The sequence below is a fragment of the Triturus cristatus genome, chromosome 10, assembly GCF_964204655.1.
Source record: "Triturus cristatus chromosome 10, aTriCri1.1, whole genome shotgun sequence".
NCBI classification, from domain to species: Eukaryota; Metazoa; Chordata; class Amphibia; order Caudata; family Salamandridae; genus Triturus; species Triturus cristatus.
In genome coordinates, this window is record NC_140593.1 from 847,216,297 (window position 1) to 847,234,873 (window position 18,577).

Consider the following 18,577-nt stretch of genomic DNA (forward strand, 5'->3'; position numbering starts at 1 on the left):
TCTTGTGCCTAGCTTTTTTTTGTCATGCCATGTTGTATTGTGGGGTCTTTACACTTGTGACATTGCTGTGAACGTTGTAAGTGCAAACATTGGCAGGTGCAGTCAGAAGAGTCAGATCTGTGCACACCCAGGGCTGTCAGGATGGCCGAGTGGTCTAAGGCGCCAGACTCAAGAGAGCTTGATCTTCAGTGCAACTGAGACTTCTGGTCTCCTCATGGAGGCGTGGGTTCAAATCCCACTTCTGACAGGTTTCTTTTACACCCTTAAATCGTCCTGTTTTTTGCAGTGCATTCCCCACACACCACAATCTTTGCACGGACCTGTAACATATGACGAGAAATCCACCAACGATCAGGCTGGTCCCTCAATCACAATTCCATGTATTCCTGGAAGGGACACCTCAGGCACACCTTCCGTTAAATTTGCACTCCATCACACAAACTGCCGTGCTGGTTTCTCATTAAGCAGTTGATCCCATCTTTGTTGTGAGGCTCTCCTGCCACCTTTTGGGCGGAGAAGGCACTGTCCCTGCAACAACACAGGCAGACATGTTCAACAGGGCTTCCTGGTTATGTGGGAGGAGCAGATTGTCATTGGTCCCCCCTTGCGAATTTTAATTTACATAAGGAAGACAGAGAGGTAGCTGGGAGTAGGCAGTACACACGGACATTGAACTCTATCTTGTGATTTGCAGCCAATTCTAGATTGAGGCAGGAGGAAAGGAGGTGATTTGCCCAACAATGGCCATACTGGGAATTCAGCCACCCTGGGGCTCCCAGGTGAGTGTTTCAGTCCTGCGAGCCACTCATATAAATCTCGCCTGATCGAGCCTGATCGAGCGCTGAGTGAGCGTGTTTGAATCCAAGAATCAAATGCCTCTGTCTTAGGAGCAAGAATTGGCAGGCCCTCCCTTGCATCTGGGGTGGAAGTCTATGGGGTAAGTGTCCAGGACTTGCAGAGGAGTACAAGTGCCAGAAAGTGCCTGCAGTTCTCATCAGCGCCTTTTTTCTGCTCTCTGGCAGCTAGGATATCGACTGATCCCTTCCTTGCAAGAGTGAAAAAAACAACACCTTGAGAGAAAACATGACTTTGTGTGGTTCACATAGAGAGAGAGCAGCCAAATAGCCCTGCTTTGTTTCTGAAAGACGCATCGGAAATTGCTTAAAATGCCGACTGGGGAATCAGGCTCGTTGGTCTAGGGGTATGATTCTCGCTTCGGGTGCGAGAGGTCCCGGGTTCAAATCCCGGACGAGCCCATGCTGTGGAATTATTTTTAGGCTGCTTATTATATAGGGCCATTTCTTCTTTTCAATGCTATAAGACGCCGTGTATGGTGAGAAAGTTCCTTTCCCTCTACGCTATTTCCCACTTTTGGCGTATAGAATTTCAGTGCCGGACTTCTTTGCAACTGCTTTTCTGGGGTGGACCATCAGTGTAGGAAAATTAAATGCAAAGTGTTTTTCTAGTGTGATTTCAGGTATGGTTTTAAAATCGCCTTTTGGAATAAAAGTGGTCCTCGTTCCTTTCTTCCAAAGAAAGAGATCGGGTAAGGAGGGTCCAACTTTGAGCTTCATGGACATTGGCCCTTGGTCTGTGCATTCCAGCCCACTACATGCCAAGAAGATTCGTGCAAGCGTGTCTGTTTCTGTAGTGTAGTGGTTATCACGTTCGCTTTACACGCGAAAGGTCCCTGGTTCGAGACCGGGCAGGAACAGCAGCTTTCTGTTTTTCACACAGTTTGCATTTACTCTCTCAACTTATAGGAAAGCTGAGATAATGGAAGCTGTCTATCCCTCACCAGCGTGATGTACTGTGCTCCAGGGGCATCAGTGACAGCTCAAAAAGAGAAGTGACGATAGTTTGCGCTATTCGTTTGCACGTCCTTGTGTACTGAAGGTTGGGCCTACTTCATGAAAGCAAGGCATGAGAGCAGAAATGGTTTTATTGACCTCACCGAGAGCATACACCTAGAACAAACAAAATGTCTGAAGGATAGAGGCATTTTCATTTCTTGTTCGATGACGGCCATGGAAAAGACAGCAACCATATTGCAGAAGAGAGCAGCATGTGCAGTTGCTTGCTTTGGGTGAAGCATTCACTAACTCGCTGCCAATAACCCCCGGAGCCGGTGCGAAAGGCGACTCTTGTGTGCCTCGGCTCGTTGGTCTAGGGGTATGATTCTCGCTTAGGGTGCGAGAGGTCCCGGGTTCAAATCCCGGACGAGCCCTTTTTCAGAGGTAAACATACGAATCCTACTCAAAACTCACAATGCCTGACTATTTCTCATTACACTCGCCGCATTGTTGCACAAAATATTTTGAACCTCAGAAGAAACATGGATCACCATGCTTTTTCTGCCTTCATGCTTAGTCTGTGTGTGTCCCAGGTGATGCTTTCCCAAGGTGTACTTGCTGGCATTTAGGCATCAGATATTTGTCTGTCGATGCCTGCATAAGTCAATTTTTAATACGTCTAATTGCAAGCATGTTGGCTGATATCTCTGCAGTTTTCACACTTGCTCCTCGCTTTCTGAGTGGCTGCTGATACAGCAGAATAGAAGTAGAGAGAATCCTTGAGAGGAACCTTGCTCTAACAGTAAAACACAGCAAGTGAGTTTCTGTAGTGTAGTGGTCATCACGTTCGCCTAACACGCGAAAGGTCCCCGGTTCGAGACCGGGCAGAAACACTGTGCATGAGCTGCTTTTATGTGCACCCTCTAAAACCTTATTATCTCAATGCAAGCTTAAGAAGAGGCGGTCCTTGAACCCAGCGAGCCGTGGGAAACTTCCTTTACTTTTGCAAGACGAAACAAATTAATCCGCATCCATCAGTGGTCGCTCTTGTGCCTAGCTTTTTTTTTGTCATGCCATGTTGTATTGTGGGGTCTTTACACTTGTGACATTGCTGTGAACGTTGTAAGTGCAAACATTGGCAGGTGCAGTCAGAAGAGTCAGATCTGTGCACACCCAGGGCTGTCAGGATGGCCGAGTGGTCTAAGGCGCCAGACTCAAGAGAGCTTGATCTTCAGTGCAACTGAGACTTCTGGTCTCCTCATGGAGGCGTGGGTTCAAATCCCACTTCTGACAGGTTTCTTTTACACCCTTAAATCGTCCTGTTTTTTGCAGTGCATTCCCCACACACCACAATCTTTGCACGGACCTGTAACATATGACGAGAAATCCACCAACGATCAGGCTGGTCCCTCAATCACAATTCCATGTATTCCTGGAAGGGACACCTCAGGCACACCTTCCGTTAAATTTGCACTCCATCACACAAACTGCCGTGCTGGTTTCTCATTAAGCAGTTGATCCCATCTTTGTTGTGAGGCTCTCCTGCCACCTTTTGGGCGGAGAAGGCACTGTCCCTGCAACAACACAGGCAGACATGTTCAACAGGGCTTCCTGGTTATGTGGGAGGAGCAGATTGTCATTGGTCCCCCCTTGCGAATTTTAATTTACATAAGGAAGACAGAGAGGTAGCTGGGAGTAGGCAGTACACACGGACATTGAACTCTATCTTGTGATTTGCAGCCAATTCTAGATTGAGGCAGGAGGAAAGGAGGTGATTTGCCCAACAATGGCCATACTGGGAATTCAGCCACCCTGGGGCTCCCAGGTGAGTGTTTCAGTCCTGCGAGCCACTCATATAAATCTCGCCTGATCGAGCCTGATCGAGCGCTGAGTGAGCGTGTTTGAATCCAAGAATCAAATGCCTCTGTCTTAGGAGGAACAATTGGCAGGCCCTCCCTTGCATCTGGGGTGGAAGTCTATGGGGTAAGTGTCCAGGACTTGCAGAGGAGTACAAGTGCCAGAAAGTGCCTGCAGTTCTCATCAGCGCCTTTTTTCTGCTCTCTGGCAGCTAGGATATCGACTGATCCCTTCCTTGCAAGAGTGAAAAAAACAACACCTTGAGAGAAAACATGACTTTGTGTGGTTCACATAGAGAGAGAGCAGCCAAATAGCCCTGCTTTGTTTCTGAAAGACGCATCGGAAATTGCTTAAAATGCCGACTGGGGAATCAGGCTCGTTGGTCTAGGGGTATGATTCTCGCTTCGGGTGCGAGAGGTCCCGGGTTCAAATCCCGGACGAGCCCATGCTGTGGAATTATTTTTAGGCTGCTTATTATATAGGGCCATTTCTTCTTTTCAATGCTATAAGACGCCGTGTATGGTGAGAAAGTTCCTTTCCCTCTACGCTATTTCCCACTTTTGGCGTATAGAATTTCAGTGCCGGACTTCTTTGCAACTGCTTTTCTGGGGTGGACCATCAGTGTAGGAAAATTAAATGCAAAGTGTTTTTCTAGTGTGATTTCAGGTATGGTTTTAAAATCGCCTTTTGGAATAAAAGTGGTCCTCGTTCCTTTCTTCCAAAGAAAGAGATCGGGTAAGGAGGGTCCAACTTTGAGCTTCATGGACATTGGCCCTTGGTCTGTGCATTCCAGCCCACTACATGCCAAGAAGATTCGTGCAAGCGTGTCTGTTTCTGTAGTGTAGTGGTTATCACGTTCGCTTTACACGCGAAAGGTCCCTGGTTCGAGACCGGGCAGGAACAGCAGCTTTCTGTTTTTCACACAGTTTGCATTTACTCTCTCAACTTATAGGAAAGCTGAGATAATGGAAGCTGTCTATCCCTCACCAGCGTGATGTACTGTGCTCCAGGGGCATCAGTGACAGCTCAAAAAGAGAAGTGACGATAGTTTGCGCTATTCGTTTGCACGTCCTTGTGTACTGAAGGTTGGGCCTACTTCATGAAAGCAAGGCATGAGAGCAGAAATGGTTTTATTGACCTCACCGAGAGCATACACCTAGAACAAACAAAATGTCTGAAGGATAGAGGCATTTTCATTTCTTGTTCGATGACGGCCATGGAAAAGACAGCAACCATATTGCAGAAGAGAGCAGCATGTGCAGTTGCTTGCTTTGGGTGAAGCATTCACTAACTCGCTGCCAATAACCCCCGGAGCCGGTGCGAAAGGCGACTCTTGTGTGCCTCGGCTCGTTGGTCTAGGGGTATGATTCTCGCTTAGGGTGCGAGAGGTCCCGGGTTCAAATCCCGGACGAGCCCTTTTTCAGAGGTAAACATACGAATCCTACTCAAAACTCACAATGCCTGACTATTTCTCATTACACTCGCCGCATTGTTGCACAAAATATTTTGAACCTCAGAAGAAACATGGATCACCATGCTTTTTCTGCCTTCATGCTTAGTCTGTGTGTGTCCCAGGTGATGCTTTCCCAAGGTGTACTTGCTGGCATTTAGGCATCAGATATTTGTCTGTCGATGCCTGCATAAGTCAATTTTTAATACGTCTAATTGCAAGCATGTTGGCTGATATCTCTGCAGTTTTCACACTTGCTCCTCGCTTTCTGAGTGGCTGCTGATACAGCAGAATAGAAGTAGAGAGAATCCTTGAGAGGAACCTTGCTCTAACAGTAAAACACAGCAAGTGAGTTTCTGTAGTGTAGTGGTCATCACGTTCGCCTAACACGCGAAAGGTCCCCGGTTCGAGACCGGGCAGAAACACTGTGCATGAGCTGCTTTTATGTGCACCCTCTAAAACCTTATTATCTCAATGCAAGCTTAAGAAGAGGCGGTCCTTGAACCCAGCGAGCCGTGGGAAACTTCCTTTACTTTTGCAAGACGAAACAAATTAATCCGCATCCATCAGTGGTCGCTCTTGTGCCTAGCTTTTTTTTTGTCATGCCATGTTGTATTGTGGGGTCTTTACACTTGTGACATTGCTGTGAACGTTGTAAGTGCAAACATTGGCAGGTGCAGTCAGAAGAGTCAGATCTGTGCACACCCAGGGCTGTCAGGATGGCCGAGTGGTCTAAGGCGCCAGACTCAAGAGAGCTTGATCTTCAGTGCAACTGAGACTTCTGGTCTCCTCATGGAGGCGTGGGTTCAAATCCCACTTCTGACAGGTTTCTTTTACACCCTTAAATCGTCCTGTTTTTTGCAGTGCATTCCCCACACACCACAATCTTTGCACGGACCTGTAACATATGACGAGAAATCCACCAACGATCAGGCTGGTCCCTCAATCACAATTCCATGTATTCCTGGAAGGGACACCTCAGGCACACCTTCCGTTAAATTTGCACTCCATCACACAAACTGCCGTGCTGGTTTCTCATTAAGCAGTTGATCCCATCTTTGTTGTGAGGCTCTCCTGCCACCTTTTGGGCGGAGAAGGCACTGTCCCTGCAACAACACAGGCAGACATGTTCAACAGGGCTTCCTGGTTATGTGGGAGGAGCAGATTGTCATTGGTCCCCCCTTGCGAATTTTAATTTACATAAGGAAGACAGAGAGGTAGCTGGGAGTAGGCAGTACACACGGACATTGAACTCTATCTTGTGATTTGCAGCCAATTCTAGATTGAGGCAGGAGGAAAGGAGGTGATTTGCCCAACAATGGCCATACTGGGAATTCAGCCACCCTGGGGCTCCCAGGTGAGTGTTTCAGTCCTGCGAGCCACTCATATAAATCTCGCCTGATCGAGCCTGATCGAGCGCTGAGTGAGCGTGTTTGAATCCAAGAATCAAATGCCTCTGTCTTAGGAGCAAGAATTGGCAGGCCCTCCCTTGCATCTGGGGTGGAAGTCTATGGGGTAAGTGTCCAGGACTTGCAGAGGAGTACAAGTGCCAGAAAGTGCCTGCAGTTCTCATCAGCGCCTTTTTTCTGCTCTCTGGCAGCTAGGATATCGACTGATCCCTTCCTTGCAAGAGTGAAAAAAACAACACCTTGAGAGAAAACATGACTTTGTGTGGTTCACATAGAGAGAGAGCAGCCAAATAGCCCTGCTTTGTTTCTGAAAGACGCATCAGAAATTGCTTAAAATGCCGACTGGGGAATCAGGCTCGTTGGTCTAGGGGTATGATTCTCGCTTCGGGTGCGAGAGGTCCCGGGTTCAAATCCCGGACGAGCCCATGCTGTGGAATTATTTTTAGGCTGCTTATTATATAGGGCCATTTCTTCTTTTCAATGCTATAAGACGCCGTGTATGGTGAGAAAGTTCCTTTCCCTCTACGCTATTTCCCACTTTTGGCGTATAGAATTTCAGTGCCGGACTTCTTTGCAACTGCTTTTCTGGGGTGGACCATCAGTGTAGGAAAATTAAATGCAAAGTGTTTTTCTAGTGTGATTTCAGGTATGGTTTTAAAATCGCCTTTTGGAATAAAAGTGGTCCTCGTTCCTTTCTTCCAAAGAAAGAGATCGGGTAAGGAGGGTCCAACTTTGAGCTTCATGGACATTGGCCCTTGGTCTGTGCATTCCAGCCCACTACATGCCAAGAAGATTCGTGCAAGCGTGTCTGTTTCTGTAGTGTAGTGGTTATCACGTTCGCTTTACACGCGAAAGGTCCCTGGTTCGAGACCGGGCAGAAACAGCAGCTTTCTGTTTTTCACACAGTTTGCATTTACTCTCTCAACTTATAGGAAAGCTGAGATAATGGAAGCTGTCTATCCCTCACCAGCGTGATGTACTGTGCTCCAGGGGCATCAGTGACAGCTCAAAAAGAGAAGTGACGATAGTTTGCGCTATTCGTTTGCACGTCCTTGTGTACTGAAGGTTGGGCCTACTTCATGAAAGCAAGGCATGAGAGCAGAAATGGTTTTATTGACCTCACCGAGAGCATACACCTAGAACAAACAAAATGTCTGAAGGATAGAGGCATTTTCATTTCTTGTTCGATGACGGCCATGGAAAAGACAGCAACCATATTGCAGAAGAGAGCAGCATGTGCAGTTGCTTGCTTTGGGTGAAGCATTCACTAACTCGCTGCCAATAACCCCCGGAGCCGGTGCGAAAGGTGACTCTTGTGTGCCTCGGCTCGTTGGTCTAGGGGTATGATTCTCGCTTAGGGTGCGAGAGGTCCCGGGTTCAAATCCCGGACGAGCCCTTTTTCAGAGGTAAACATACGAATCCTACTCAAAACTCACAATGCCTGACTATTTCTCATTACACTCGCCGCATTGTTGCACAAAATATTTTGAACCTCAGAAGAAACATGGATCACCATGCTTTTTCTGCCTTCATGCTTAGTCTGTGTGTGTCCCAGGTGATGCTTTCCCAAGGTGTACTTGCTGGCATTTAGGCATCAGATATTTGTCTGTCGATGCCTGCATAAGTCAATTTTTAATACGTCTAATTGCAAGCATGTTGGCTGATATCTCTGCAGTTTTCACACTTGCTCCTCGCTTTCTGAGTGGCTGCTGATACAGCAGAATAGAAGTAGAGAGAATCCTTGAGAGGAACCTTGCTCTAACAGTAAAACACAGCAAGTGAGTTTCTGTAGTGTAGTGGTCATCACGTTCGCCTAACACGCGAAAGGTCCCCGGTTCGAGACTGTGCATGAGCTGCTTTTATGTGCACCCTCTAAAACCTTATTATCTCAATGCAAGCTTAAGAAGAGGCGGTCCTTGAACCCAGCGAGCCGTGGGAAACTTCCTTTACTTTTGCAAGACGAAACAAATTAATCCGCATCCATCAGTGGTCGCTCTTGTGCCTAGCTTTTTTTTTGTCATGCCATGTTGTATTGTGGGGTCTTTACACTTGTGACATTGCTGTGAACGTTGTAAGTGCAAACATTGGCAGGTGCAGTCAGAAGAGTCAGATCTGTGCACACCCAGGGCTGTCAGGATGGCCGAGTGGTCTAAGGCGCCAGACTCAAGAGAGCTTGATCTTCAGTGCAACTGAGACTTCTGGTCTCCTCATGGAGGCGTGGGTTCAAATCCCACTTCTGACAGGTTTCTTTTACACCCTTAAATCGTCCTGTTTTTTGCAGTGCATTCCCCACACACCACAATCTTTGCACGGACCTGTAACATATGACGAGAAATCCACCAACGATCAGGCTGGTCCCTCAATCACAATTCCATGTATTCCTGGAAGGGACACCTCAGGCACACCTTCCGTTAAATTTGCACTCCATCACACAAACTGCCGTGCTGGTTTCTCATTAAGCAGTTGATCCCATCTTTGTTGTGAGGCTCTCCTGCCACCTTTTGGGCGGAGAAGGCACTGTCCCTGCAACAACACAGGCAGACATGTTCAACAGGGCTTCCTGGTTATGTGGGAGGAGCAGATTGTCATTGGTCCCCCCTTGCGAATTTTAATTTACATAAGGAAGACAGAGAGGTAGCTGGGAGTAGGCAGTACACACGGACATTGAACTCTATCTTGTGATTTGCAGCCAATTCTAGATTGAGGCAGGAGGAAAGGAGGTGATTTGCCCAACAATGGCCATACTGGGAATTCAGCCACCCTGGGGCTCCCAGGTGAGTGTTTCAGTCCTGCGAGCCACTCATATAAATCTCGCCTGATCGAGCCTGATCGAGCGCTGAGTGAGCGTGTTTGAATCCAAGAATCAAATGCCTCTGTCTTAGGAGCAAGAATTGGCAGGCCCTCCCTTGCATCTGGGGTGGAAGTCTATGGGGTAAGTGTCCAGGACTTGCAGAGGAGTACAAGTGCCAGAAAGTGCCTGCAGTTCTCATCAGCGCCTTTTTTCTGCTCTCTGGCAGCTAGGATATCGACTGATCCCTTCCTTGCAAGAGTGAAAAAAACAACACCTTGAGAGAAAACATGACTTTGTGTGGTTCACATAGAGAGAGAGCAGCCAAATAGCCCTGCTTTGTTTCTGAAAGACGCATCAGAAATTGCTTAAAATGCCGACTGGGGAATCAGGCTCGTTGGTCTAGGGGTATGATTCTCGCTTCGGGTGCGAGAGGTCCCGGGTTCAAATCCCGGACGAGCCCATGCTGTGGAATTATTTTTAGGCTGCTTATTATATAGGGCCATTTCTTCTTTTCAATGCTATAAGACGCCGTGTATGGTGAGAAAGTTCCTTTCCCTCTACGCTATTTCCCACTTTTGGCGTATAGAATTTCAGTGCCGGACTTCTTTGCAACTGCTTTTCTGGGGTGGACCATCAGTGTAGGAAAATTAAATGCAAAGTGTTTTTCTAGTGTGATTTCAGGTATGGTTTTAAAATCGCCTTTTGGAATAAAAGTGGTCCTCGTTCCTTTCTTCCAAAGAAAGAGATCGGGTAAGGAGGGTCCAACTTTGAGCTTCATGGACATTGGCCCTTGGTCTGTGCATTCCAGCCCACTACATGCCAAGAAGATTCGTGCAAGCGTGTCTGTTTCTGTAGTGTAGTGGTTATCACGTTCGCTTTACACGCGAAAGGTCCCTGGTTCGAGACCGGGCAGAAACAGCAGCTTTCTGTTTTTCACACAGTTTGCATTTACTCTCTCAACTTATAGGAAAGCTGAGATAATGGAAGCTGTCTATCCCTCACCAGCGTGATGTACTGTGCTCCAGGGGCATCAGTGACAGCTCAAAAAGAGAAGTGACGATAGTTTGCGCTATTCGTTTGCACGTCCTTGTGTACTGAAGGTTGGGCCTACTTCATGAAAGCAAGGCATGAGAGCAGAAATGGTTTTATTGACCTCACCGAGAGCATACACCTAGAACAAACAAAATGTCTGAAGGATAGAGGCATTTTCATTTCTTGTTCGATGACGGCCATGGAAAAGACAGCAACCATATTGCAGAAGAGAGCAGCATGTGCAGTTGCTTGCTTTGGGTGAAGCATTCACTAACTCGCTGCCAATAACCCCCGGAGCCGGTGCGAAAGGCGACTCTTGTGTGCCTCGGCTCGTTGGTCTAGGGGTATGATTCTCGCTTAGGGTGCGAGAGGTCCCGGGTTCAAATCCCGGACGAGCCCTTTTTCAGAGGTAAACATACGAATCCTACTCAAAACTCACAATGCCTGACTATTTCTCATTACACTCGCCGCATTGTTGCACAAAATATTTTGAACCTCAGAAGAAACATGGATCACCATGCTTTTTCTGCCTTCATGCTTAGTCTGTGTGTGTCCCAGGTGATGCTTTCCCAAGGTGTACTTGCTGGCATTTAGGCATCAGATATTTGTCTGTCGATGCCTGCATAAGTCAATTTTTAATACGTCTAATTGCAAGCATGTTGGCTGATATCTCTGCAGTTTTCACACTTGCTCCTCGCTTTCTGAGTGGCTGCTGATACAGCAGAATAGAAGTAGAGAGAATCCTTGAGAGGAACCTTGCTCTAACAGTAAAACACAGCAAGTGAGTTTCTGTAGTGTAGTGGTCATCACGTTCGCCTAACACGCGAAAGGTCCCCGGTTCGAGACTGTGCATGAGCTGCTTTTATGTGCACCCTCTAAAACCTTATTATCTCAATGCAAGCTTAAGAAGAGGCGGTCCTTGAACCCAGCGAGCCGTGGGAAACTTCCTTTACTTTTGCAAGACGAAACAAATTAATCCGCATCCATCAGTGGTCGCTCTTGTGCCTAGCTTTTTTTTTGTCATGCCATGTTGTATTGTGGGGTCTTTACACTTGTGACATTGCTGTGAACGTTGTAAGTGCAAACATTAGCAGGTGCAGTCAGAAGAGTCAGATCTGTGCACACCCAGGGCTGTCAGGATGGCCGAGTGGTCTAAGGCGCCAGACTCAAGAGAGCTTGATCTTCAGTGCAACTGAGACTTCTGGTCTCCTCATGGAGGCGTGGGTTCAAATCCCACTTCTGACAGGTTTCTTTTACACCCTTAAATCGTCCTGTTTTTTGCAGTGCATTCCCCACACACCACAATCTTTGCACGGACCTGTAACATATGACGAGAAATCCACCAACGATCAGGCTGGTCCCTCAATCACAATTCCATGTATTCCTGGAAGGGACACCTCAGGCACACCTTCCGTTAAATTTGCACTCCATCACACAAACTGCCGTGCTGGTTTCTCATTAAGCAGTTGATCCCATCTTTGTTGTGAGGCTCTCCTGCCACCTTTTGGGCGGAGAAGGAACTGTCCCTGCAACAACACAGGCAGACATGTTCAACAGGGCTTCCTGGTTATGTGGGAGGAGCAGATTGTCATTGGTCCCCCCTTGCGAATTTTAATTTACATAAGGAAGACAGAGAGGTAGCTGGGAGTAGGCAGTACACACGGACATTGAACTCTATCTTGTGATTTGCAGCCAATTCTAGATTGAGGCAGGAGGAAAGGAGGTGACTTGCCCAACAATGGCCATACTGGGAATTCAGCCACCCTGGGGCTCCCAGGTGAGTGTTTCAGTCCTGCGAGCCACTCATATAAATCTCGCCTGATCGAGCCTGATCGAGCGCTGAGTGAGCGTGTTTGAATCCAAGAATCAAATGCCTCTGTCTTAGGAGCAAGAATTGGCAGGCCCTCCCTTGCATCTGGGGTGGAAGTCTATGGGGTAAGTGTCCAGGACTTGCAGAGGAGTACAAGTGCCAGAAAGTGCCTGCAGTTCTCATCAGCGCCTTTTTTCTGCTCTCTGGCAGCTAGGATATCGACTGATCCCTTCCTTGCAAGAGTGAAAAAAACAACACCTTGAGAGAAAACATGACTTTGTGTGGTTCACATAGAGAGAGAGCAGCCAAATAGCCCTGCTTTGTTTCTGAAAGACGCATCAGAAATTGCTTAAAATGCCGACTGGGGAATCAGGCTCGTTGGTCTAGGGGTATGATTCTCGCTTCGGGTGCGAGAGGTCCCGGGTTCAAATCCCGGACGAGCCCATGCTGTGGAATTATTTTTAGGCTGCTTATTATATAGGGCCATTTCTTCTTTTCAATGCTATAAGACGCCGTGTATGGTGAGAAAGTTCCTTTCCCTCTACGCTATTTCCCACTTTTGGCGTATAGAATTTCAGTGCCGGACTTCTTTGCAACTGCTTTTCTGGGGTGGACCATCAGTGTAGGAAAATTAAATGCAAAGTGTTTTTCTAGTGTGATTTCAGGTATGGTTTTAAAATCGCCTTTTGGAATAAAAGTGGTCCTCGTTCCTTTCTTCCAAAGAAAGAGATCGGGTAAGGAGGGTCCAACTTTGAGCTTCATGGACATTGGCCCTTGGTCTGTGCATTCCAGCCCACTACATGCCAAGAAGATTCGTGCAAGCGTGTCTGTTTCTGTAGTGTAGTGGTTATCACGTTCGCTTTACACGCGAAAGGTCCCTGGTTCGAGACCGGGCAGAAACAGCAGCTTTCTGTTTTTCACACAGTTTGCATTTACTCTCTCAACTTATAGGAAAGCTGAGATAATGGAAGCTGTCTATCCCTCACCAGCGTGATGTACTGTGCTCCAGGGGCATCAGTGACAGCTCAAAAAGAGAAGTGACGATAGTTTGCGCTATTCGTTTGCACGTCCTTGTGTACTGAAGGTTGGGCCTACTTCATGAAAGCAAGGCATGAGAGCAGAAATGGTTTTATTGACCTCACCGAGAGCATACACCTAGAACAAACAAAATGTCTGAAGGATAGAGGCATTTTCATTTCTTGTTCGATGACGGCCATGGAAAAGACAGCAACCATATTGCAGAAGAGAGCAGCATGTGCAGTTGCTTGCTTTGGGTGAAGCATTCACTAACTCGCTGCCAATAACCCCCGGAGCCGGTGCGAAAGGCGACTCTTGTGTGCCTCGGCTCGTTGGTCTAGGGGTATGATTCTCGCTTAGGGTGCGAGAGGTCCCGGGTTCAAATCCCGGACGAGCCCTTTTTCAGAGGTAAACATACGAATCCTACTCAAAACTCACAATGCCTGACTATTTCTCATTACACTCGCCGCATTGTTGCACAAAATATTTTGAACCTCAGAAGAAACATGGATCACCATGCTTTTTCTGCCTTCATGCTTAGTCTGTGTGTGTCCCAGGTGATGCTTTCCCAAGGTGTACTTGCTGGCATTTAGGCATCAGATATTTGTCTGTCGATGCCTGCATAAGTCAATTTTTAATACGTCTAATTGCAAGCATGTTGGCTGATATCTCTGCAGTTTTCACACTTGCTCCTCGCTTTCTGAGTGGCTGCTGATACAGCAGAATAGAAGTAGAGAGAATCCTTGAGAGGAACCTTGCTCTAACAGTAAAACTCAGCAAGTGAGTTTCTGTAGTGTAGTGGTCATCACGTTCGCCTAACACGCGAAAGGTCCCCGGTTCGAGACTGTGCATGAGCTGCTTTTATGTGCACCCTCTAAAACCTTATTATCTCAATGGAAGCTTAAGAAGAGGCGGTCCTTGAACCCAGCGAGCCGTGGGAAACTTCCTTTACTTTTGCAAGACGAAACAAATTAATCCGCATCCATCAGTGGTCGCTCTTGTGCCTAGCTTTTTTTTTGTCATGCCATGTTGTATTGTGGGGTCTTTACACTTGTGACATTGCTGTGAACGTTGTAAGTGCAAACATTGGCAGGTGCAGTCAGAAGAGTCAGATCTGTGCACACCCAGGGCTGTCAGGATGGCCGAGTGGTCTAAGGCGCCAGACTCAAGAGAGCTTGATCTTCAGTGCAACTGAGACTTCTGGTCTCCTCATGGAGGCGTGGGTTCAAATCCCACTTCTGACAGGTTTCTTTTACACCCTTAAATCGTCCTGTTTTTTGCAGTGCATTCCCCACACACCACAATCTTTGCACGGACCTGTAACATATGACGAGAAATCCACCAACGATCAGGCTGGTCCCTCAATCACAATTCCATGTATTCCTGGAAGGGACACCTCAGGCACACCTTCCGTTAAATTTGCACTCCATCACACAAACTGCCGTGCTGGTTTCTCATTAAGCAGTTGATCCCATCTTTGTTGTGAGGCTCTCCTGCCACCTTTTGGGCGGAGAAGGCACTGTCCCTGCAACAACACAGGCAGACATGTTCAACAGGGCTTCCTGGTTATGTGGGAGGAGCAGATTGTCATTGGTCCCCCCTTGCGAATTTTAATTTACATAAGGAAGACAGAGAGGTAGCTGGGAGTAGGCAGTACACACGGACATTGAACTCTATCTTGTGATTTGCAGCCAATTCTAGATTGAGGCAGGAGGAAAGGAGGTGATTTGCCCAACAATGGCCATACTGGGAATTCAGCCACCCTGGGGCTCCCAGGTGAGTGTTTCAGTCCTGCGAGCCACTCATATAAATCTCGCCTGATCGAGCCTGATCGAGCGCTGAGTGAGCGTGTTTGAATCCAAGAATCAAATGCCTCTGTCTTAGGAGCAAGAATTGGCAGGCCCTCCCTTGCATCTGGGGTGGAAGTCTATGGGGTAAGTGTCCAGGACTTGCAGAGGAGTACAAGTGCCAGAAAGTGCCTGCAGTTCTCATCAGCGCCTTTTTTCTGCTCTCTGGCAGCTAGGATATCGACTGATCCCTTCCTTGCAAGAGTGAAAAAAACAACACCTTGAGAGAAAACATGACTTTGTGTGGTTCACATAGAGAGAGAGCAGCCAAATAGCCCTGCTTTGTTTCTGAAAGACGCATCAGAAATTGCTTAAAATGCCGACTGGGGAATCAGGCTCGTTGGTCTAGGGGTATGATTCTCGCTTCGGGTGCGAGAGGTCCCGGGTTCAAATCCCGGACGAGCCCATGCTGTGGAATTATTTTTAGGCTGCTTATTATATAGGGCCATTTCTTCTTTTCAATGCTATAAGACGCCGTGTATGGTGAGAAAGTTCCTTTCCCTCTACGCTATTTCCCACTTTTGGCGTATAGAATTTCAGTGCCGGACTTCTTTGCAACTGCTTTTCTGGGGTGGACCATCAGTGTAGGAAAATTAAATGCAAAGTGTTTTTCTAGTGTGATTTCAGGTATGGTTTTAAAATCGCCTTTTGGAATAAAAGTGGTCCTCGTTCCTTTCTTCCAAAGAAAGAGATCGGGTAAGGAGGGTCCAACTTTGAGCTTCATGGACATTGGCCCTTGGTCTGTGCATTCCAGCCCACTACATGCCAAGAAGATTCGTGCAAGCGTGTCTGTTTCTGTAGTGTAGTGGTTATCACGTTCGCTTTACACGCGAAAGGTCCCTGGTTCGAGACCGGGCAGAAACAGCAGCTTTCTGTTTTTCACACAGTTTGCATTTACTCTCTCAACTTATAGGAAAGCTGAGATAATGGAAGCTGTCTATCCCTCACCAGCGTGATGTACTGTGCTCCAGGGGCATCAGTGACAGCTCAAAAAGAGAAGTGACGATAGTTTGCGCTATTCGTTTGCACGTCCTTGTGTACTGAAGGTTGGGCCTACTTCATGAAAGCAAGGCATGAGAGCAGAAATGGTTTTATTGACCTCACCGAGAGCATACACCTAGAACAAACAAAATGTCTGAAGGATAGAGGCATTTTCATTTCTTGTTCGATGACGGCCATGGAAAAGACAGCAACCATATTGCAGAAGAGAGCAGCATGTGCAGTTGCTTGCTTTGGGTGAAGCATTCACTAACTCGCTGCCAATAACCCCCGGAGCCGGTGCGAAAGGCGACTCTTGTGTGCCTCGGCTCGTTGGTCTAGGGGTATGATTCTCGCTTAGGGTGCGAGAGGTCCCGGGTTCAAATCCCGGACGAGCCCTTTTTCAGAGGTAAACATACGAATCCTACTCAAAACTCACAATGCCTGACTATTTCTCATTACACTCGCCGCATTGTTGCACAAAATATTTTGAACCTCAGAAGAAACATGGATCACCATGCTTTTTCTGCCTTCATGCTTAGTCTGTGTGTGTCCCAGGTGATGCTTTCCCAAGGTGTACTTGCTGGCATTTAGGCATCAGATATTTGTCTGTCGATGCCTGCATAAGTCAATTTTTAATACGTCTAATTGCAAGCATGTTGGCTGATATCTCTGCAGTTTTCACACTTGCTCCTCGCTTTCTGAGTGGCTGCTGATACAGCAGAATAGAAGTAGAGAGAATCCTTGAGAGGAACCTTGCTCTAACAGTAAAACACAGCAAGTGAGTTTCTGTAGTGTAGTGGTCATCACGTTCGCCTAACACGCGAAAGGTCCCCGGTTCGAGACTGTGCATGAGCTGCTTTTATGTGCACCCTCTAAAACCTTATTATCTCAATGCAAGCTTAAGAAGAGGCGGTCCTTGAACCCAGCGAGCCGTGGGAAACTTCCTTTACTTTTGCAAGACGAAACAAATTAATCCGCATCCATCAGTGGTCGCTCTTAAGCCTAGCTTTTTTTTTGTCATGCCATGTTGTATTGTGGGGTCTTTACACTTGTGACATTGCTGTGAACGTTGTAAGTGCAAACATTGGCAGGTGCAGTCAGAAGAGTCAGATCTGTGCACACCCAGGGCTGTCAGGATGGCCGAGTGGTCTAAGGCGCCAGACTCAAGAGAGCTTGATCTTCAGTGCAACTGAGACTTCTGGTCTCCTCATGGAGGCGTGGGTTCAAATCCCACTTCTGACAGGTTTCTTTTACACCCTTAAATCGTCCTGTTTTTTGCAGTGCATTCCCCACACACCACAATCTTTGCACGGACCTGTAACATATGACGAGAAATCCACCAACGATCAGGCTGGTCCCTCAATCACAATTCCATGTATTCCTGGAAGGGACACCTCAGGCACACCTTCCGTTAAATTTGCACTCCATCACACAAACTGCCGTGCTGGTTTCTCATTAAGCAGTTGATCCCATCTTTGTTGTGAGGCTCTCCTGCCACCTTTTGGGCGGAGAAGGAACTGTCCCTGCAACAACACAGGCAGACATGTTCAACTGTGCTTCCTGGTTATGTGGGAGGAGCAGATTGTCATTGGTCCCCCCTTGCGAATTTTAATTTACATAAGGAAGACAGAGAGGTAGCTGGGAGTAGGCAGTACACACGGACATTGAACTCTATCTTGTGATTTGCAGCCAATTCTAGATTGAGGCAGGAGGAAAGGAGGTGACTTGCCCAACAATGGCCATACTGGGAATTCAGCCACCCTGGGGCTCCCAGGTGAGTGTTTCAGTCCTGCGAGCCACTCATATAAATCTCGCCTGATCGAGCCTGATCGAGCGCTGAGTGAGCGTGTTTGAATCCAAGAATCAAATGCCTCTGTCTTAGGAGCAAGAATTGGCAGGCCCTCCCTTGCATCTGGGGTGGAAGTCTATGGGGTAAGTGTCCAGGACTTGCAGAGGAGTACAAGTGCCAGAAAGTGCCTGCAGTTCTCATCAGCGCCTTTTTTCTGCTCTCTGGCAGCTAGGATATCGACTGATCCCTTCCTTGCAAGAGTGAAAAAAACAACACCTTGAGAGAAAACATGACTTTGTGTGGTTCACATAGAGAGAGAGCAGCCAAATAGCCCTGCTTTGTTTCTGAAAGACGCATCAGAAATTGCTTAAAATGCCAACTGGGGAATCAGGCTCGTTGGTCTAGGGGTATGATTCTCGCTTCGGGTGCGAGAGGTCCCGGGTTCAAATCCCGGACGAGCCCATGCTGTGGAATTATTTTTAGGCTGCTTATTATATAGGGCCATTTCTTCTTTTCAATGCTATAAGACGCCGTGTATGGTGAGAAAGTTCCTTTCCCTCTACGCTATTTCCCACTTTTGGCGTATAGAATTTCAGTGCCGGACTTCTTTGCAACTGCTTTTCTGGGGTGGACCATCAGTGTAGGAAAATTAAATGCAAAGTGTTTTTCTAGTGTGATTTCAGGTATGGTTTTAAAATCGCCTTTTGGAATAAAAGTGGTCCTCGTTCCTTTCTTCCAAAGAAAGAGATCGGGTAAGGAGGGTCCAACTTTGAGCTTCATGGACATTGGCCCTTGGTCTGT

The 18,577-nt window shown here is 47.3% G+C and overlaps 28 non-coding genes across 28 annotated transcripts; all 28 read left to right on the plus strand.

Moving 5' to 3' along the window:
• Positions 1–135: 135 nt before the first annotated feature.
• On the plus strand, positions 136–247 carry TRNAL-CAA (transfer RNA leucine (anticodon CAA)). The gene is made up of 2 exons: positions 136–173; positions 202–247. It is a non-coding gene; the product is annotated as a tRNA-Leu (tRNA).
• Positions 248–1,184: 937 nt separating this feature from the next.
• TRNAP-CGG (transfer RNA proline (anticodon CGG)) lies at positions 1,185–1,256 on the plus strand. The gene has a single exon. It is a non-coding gene; the product is annotated as a tRNA-Pro (tRNA).
• A 385-nt stretch (positions 1,257–1,641) lies between these two features.
• On the plus strand, positions 1,642–1,714 carry TRNAV-UAC (transfer RNA valine (anticodon UAC)). Its single transcript has one exon. It is a non-coding gene; the product is annotated as a tRNA-Val (tRNA).
• Positions 1,715–2,155: 441 nt separating this feature from the next.
• TRNAP-AGG (transfer RNA proline (anticodon AGG)) lies at positions 2,156–2,227 on the plus strand. Its single transcript has one exon. It is a non-coding gene; the product is annotated as a tRNA-Pro (tRNA).
• Positions 2,228–2,613: 386 nt separating this feature from the next.
• Positions 2,614–2,686, plus strand: TRNAV-AAC (transfer RNA valine (anticodon AAC)). Its single transcript has one exon. It is a non-coding gene; the product is annotated as a tRNA-Val (tRNA).
• Positions 2,687–2,974: 288 nt separating this feature from the next.
• TRNAL-CAA (transfer RNA leucine (anticodon CAA)) lies at positions 2,975–3,086 on the plus strand. The gene is made up of 2 exons: positions 2,975–3,012; positions 3,041–3,086. It is a non-coding gene; the product is annotated as a tRNA-Leu (tRNA).
• A 937-nt stretch (positions 3,087–4,023) lies between these two features.
• Positions 4,024–4,095, plus strand: TRNAP-CGG (transfer RNA proline (anticodon CGG)). Its single transcript has one exon. It is a non-coding gene; the product is annotated as a tRNA-Pro (tRNA).
• Positions 4,096–4,480: 385 nt separating this feature from the next.
• TRNAV-UAC (transfer RNA valine (anticodon UAC)) lies at positions 4,481–4,553 on the plus strand. Its single transcript has one exon. It is a non-coding gene; the product is annotated as a tRNA-Val (tRNA).
• A 441-nt stretch (positions 4,554–4,994) lies between these two features.
• Positions 4,995–5,066, plus strand: TRNAP-AGG (transfer RNA proline (anticodon AGG)). The gene has a single exon. It is a non-coding gene; the product is annotated as a tRNA-Pro (tRNA).
• A 386-nt stretch (positions 5,067–5,452) lies between these two features.
• TRNAV-AAC (transfer RNA valine (anticodon AAC)) lies at positions 5,453–5,525 on the plus strand. Its single transcript has one exon. It is a non-coding gene; the product is annotated as a tRNA-Val (tRNA).
• A 288-nt stretch (positions 5,526–5,813) lies between these two features.
• TRNAL-CAA (transfer RNA leucine (anticodon CAA)) lies at positions 5,814–5,925 on the plus strand. The gene is made up of 2 exons: positions 5,814–5,851; positions 5,880–5,925. It is a non-coding gene; the product is annotated as a tRNA-Leu (tRNA).
• Positions 5,926–6,862: 937 nt separating this feature from the next.
• Positions 6,863–6,934, plus strand: TRNAP-CGG (transfer RNA proline (anticodon CGG)). The gene has a single exon. It is a non-coding gene; the product is annotated as a tRNA-Pro (tRNA).
• Positions 6,935–7,319: 385 nt separating this feature from the next.
• Positions 7,320–7,392, plus strand: TRNAV-UAC (transfer RNA valine (anticodon UAC)). Its single transcript has one exon. It is a non-coding gene; the product is annotated as a tRNA-Val (tRNA).
• A 441-nt stretch (positions 7,393–7,833) lies between these two features.
• On the plus strand, positions 7,834–7,905 carry TRNAP-AGG (transfer RNA proline (anticodon AGG)). Its single transcript has one exon. It is a non-coding gene; the product is annotated as a tRNA-Pro (tRNA).
• Positions 7,906–8,639: 734 nt separating this feature from the next.
• On the plus strand, positions 8,640–8,751 carry TRNAL-CAA (transfer RNA leucine (anticodon CAA)). Its single transcript has 2 exons — positions 8,640–8,677; positions 8,706–8,751. It is a non-coding gene; the product is annotated as a tRNA-Leu (tRNA).
• A 937-nt stretch (positions 8,752–9,688) lies between these two features.
• TRNAP-CGG (transfer RNA proline (anticodon CGG)) lies at positions 9,689–9,760 on the plus strand. Its single transcript has one exon. It is a non-coding gene; the product is annotated as a tRNA-Pro (tRNA).
• A 385-nt stretch (positions 9,761–10,145) lies between these two features.
• On the plus strand, positions 10,146–10,218 carry TRNAV-UAC (transfer RNA valine (anticodon UAC)). The gene has a single exon. It is a non-coding gene; the product is annotated as a tRNA-Val (tRNA).
• A 441-nt stretch (positions 10,219–10,659) lies between these two features.
• On the plus strand, positions 10,660–10,731 carry TRNAP-AGG (transfer RNA proline (anticodon AGG)). Its single transcript has one exon. It is a non-coding gene; the product is annotated as a tRNA-Pro (tRNA).
• Positions 10,732–11,465: 734 nt separating this feature from the next.
• Positions 11,466–11,577, plus strand: TRNAL-CAA (transfer RNA leucine (anticodon CAA)). The gene is made up of 2 exons: positions 11,466–11,503; positions 11,532–11,577. It is a non-coding gene; the product is annotated as a tRNA-Leu (tRNA).
• A 937-nt stretch (positions 11,578–12,514) lies between these two features.
• TRNAP-CGG (transfer RNA proline (anticodon CGG)) lies at positions 12,515–12,586 on the plus strand. The gene has a single exon. It is a non-coding gene; the product is annotated as a tRNA-Pro (tRNA).
• A 385-nt stretch (positions 12,587–12,971) lies between these two features.
• Positions 12,972–13,044, plus strand: TRNAV-UAC (transfer RNA valine (anticodon UAC)). The gene has a single exon. It is a non-coding gene; the product is annotated as a tRNA-Val (tRNA).
• A 441-nt stretch (positions 13,045–13,485) lies between these two features.
• Positions 13,486–13,557, plus strand: TRNAP-AGG (transfer RNA proline (anticodon AGG)). Its single transcript has one exon. It is a non-coding gene; the product is annotated as a tRNA-Pro (tRNA).
• Positions 13,558–14,291: 734 nt separating this feature from the next.
• TRNAL-CAA (transfer RNA leucine (anticodon CAA)) lies at positions 14,292–14,403 on the plus strand. The gene is made up of 2 exons: positions 14,292–14,329; positions 14,358–14,403. It is a non-coding gene; the product is annotated as a tRNA-Leu (tRNA).
• A 937-nt stretch (positions 14,404–15,340) lies between these two features.
• On the plus strand, positions 15,341–15,412 carry TRNAP-CGG (transfer RNA proline (anticodon CGG)). The gene has a single exon. It is a non-coding gene; the product is annotated as a tRNA-Pro (tRNA).
• A 385-nt stretch (positions 15,413–15,797) lies between these two features.
• Positions 15,798–15,870, plus strand: TRNAV-UAC (transfer RNA valine (anticodon UAC)). Its single transcript has one exon. It is a non-coding gene; the product is annotated as a tRNA-Val (tRNA).
• A 441-nt stretch (positions 15,871–16,311) lies between these two features.
• Positions 16,312–16,383, plus strand: TRNAP-AGG (transfer RNA proline (anticodon AGG)). The gene has a single exon. It is a non-coding gene; the product is annotated as a tRNA-Pro (tRNA).
• A 734-nt stretch (positions 16,384–17,117) lies between these two features.
• On the plus strand, positions 17,118–17,229 carry TRNAL-CAA (transfer RNA leucine (anticodon CAA)). Its single transcript has 2 exons — positions 17,118–17,155; positions 17,184–17,229. It is a non-coding gene; the product is annotated as a tRNA-Leu (tRNA).
• A 937-nt stretch (positions 17,230–18,166) lies between these two features.
• Positions 18,167–18,238, plus strand: TRNAP-CGG (transfer RNA proline (anticodon CGG)). The gene has a single exon. It is a non-coding gene; the product is annotated as a tRNA-Pro (tRNA).
• The last annotated feature ends 339 nt before the right edge of the window (positions 18,239–18,577 follow it).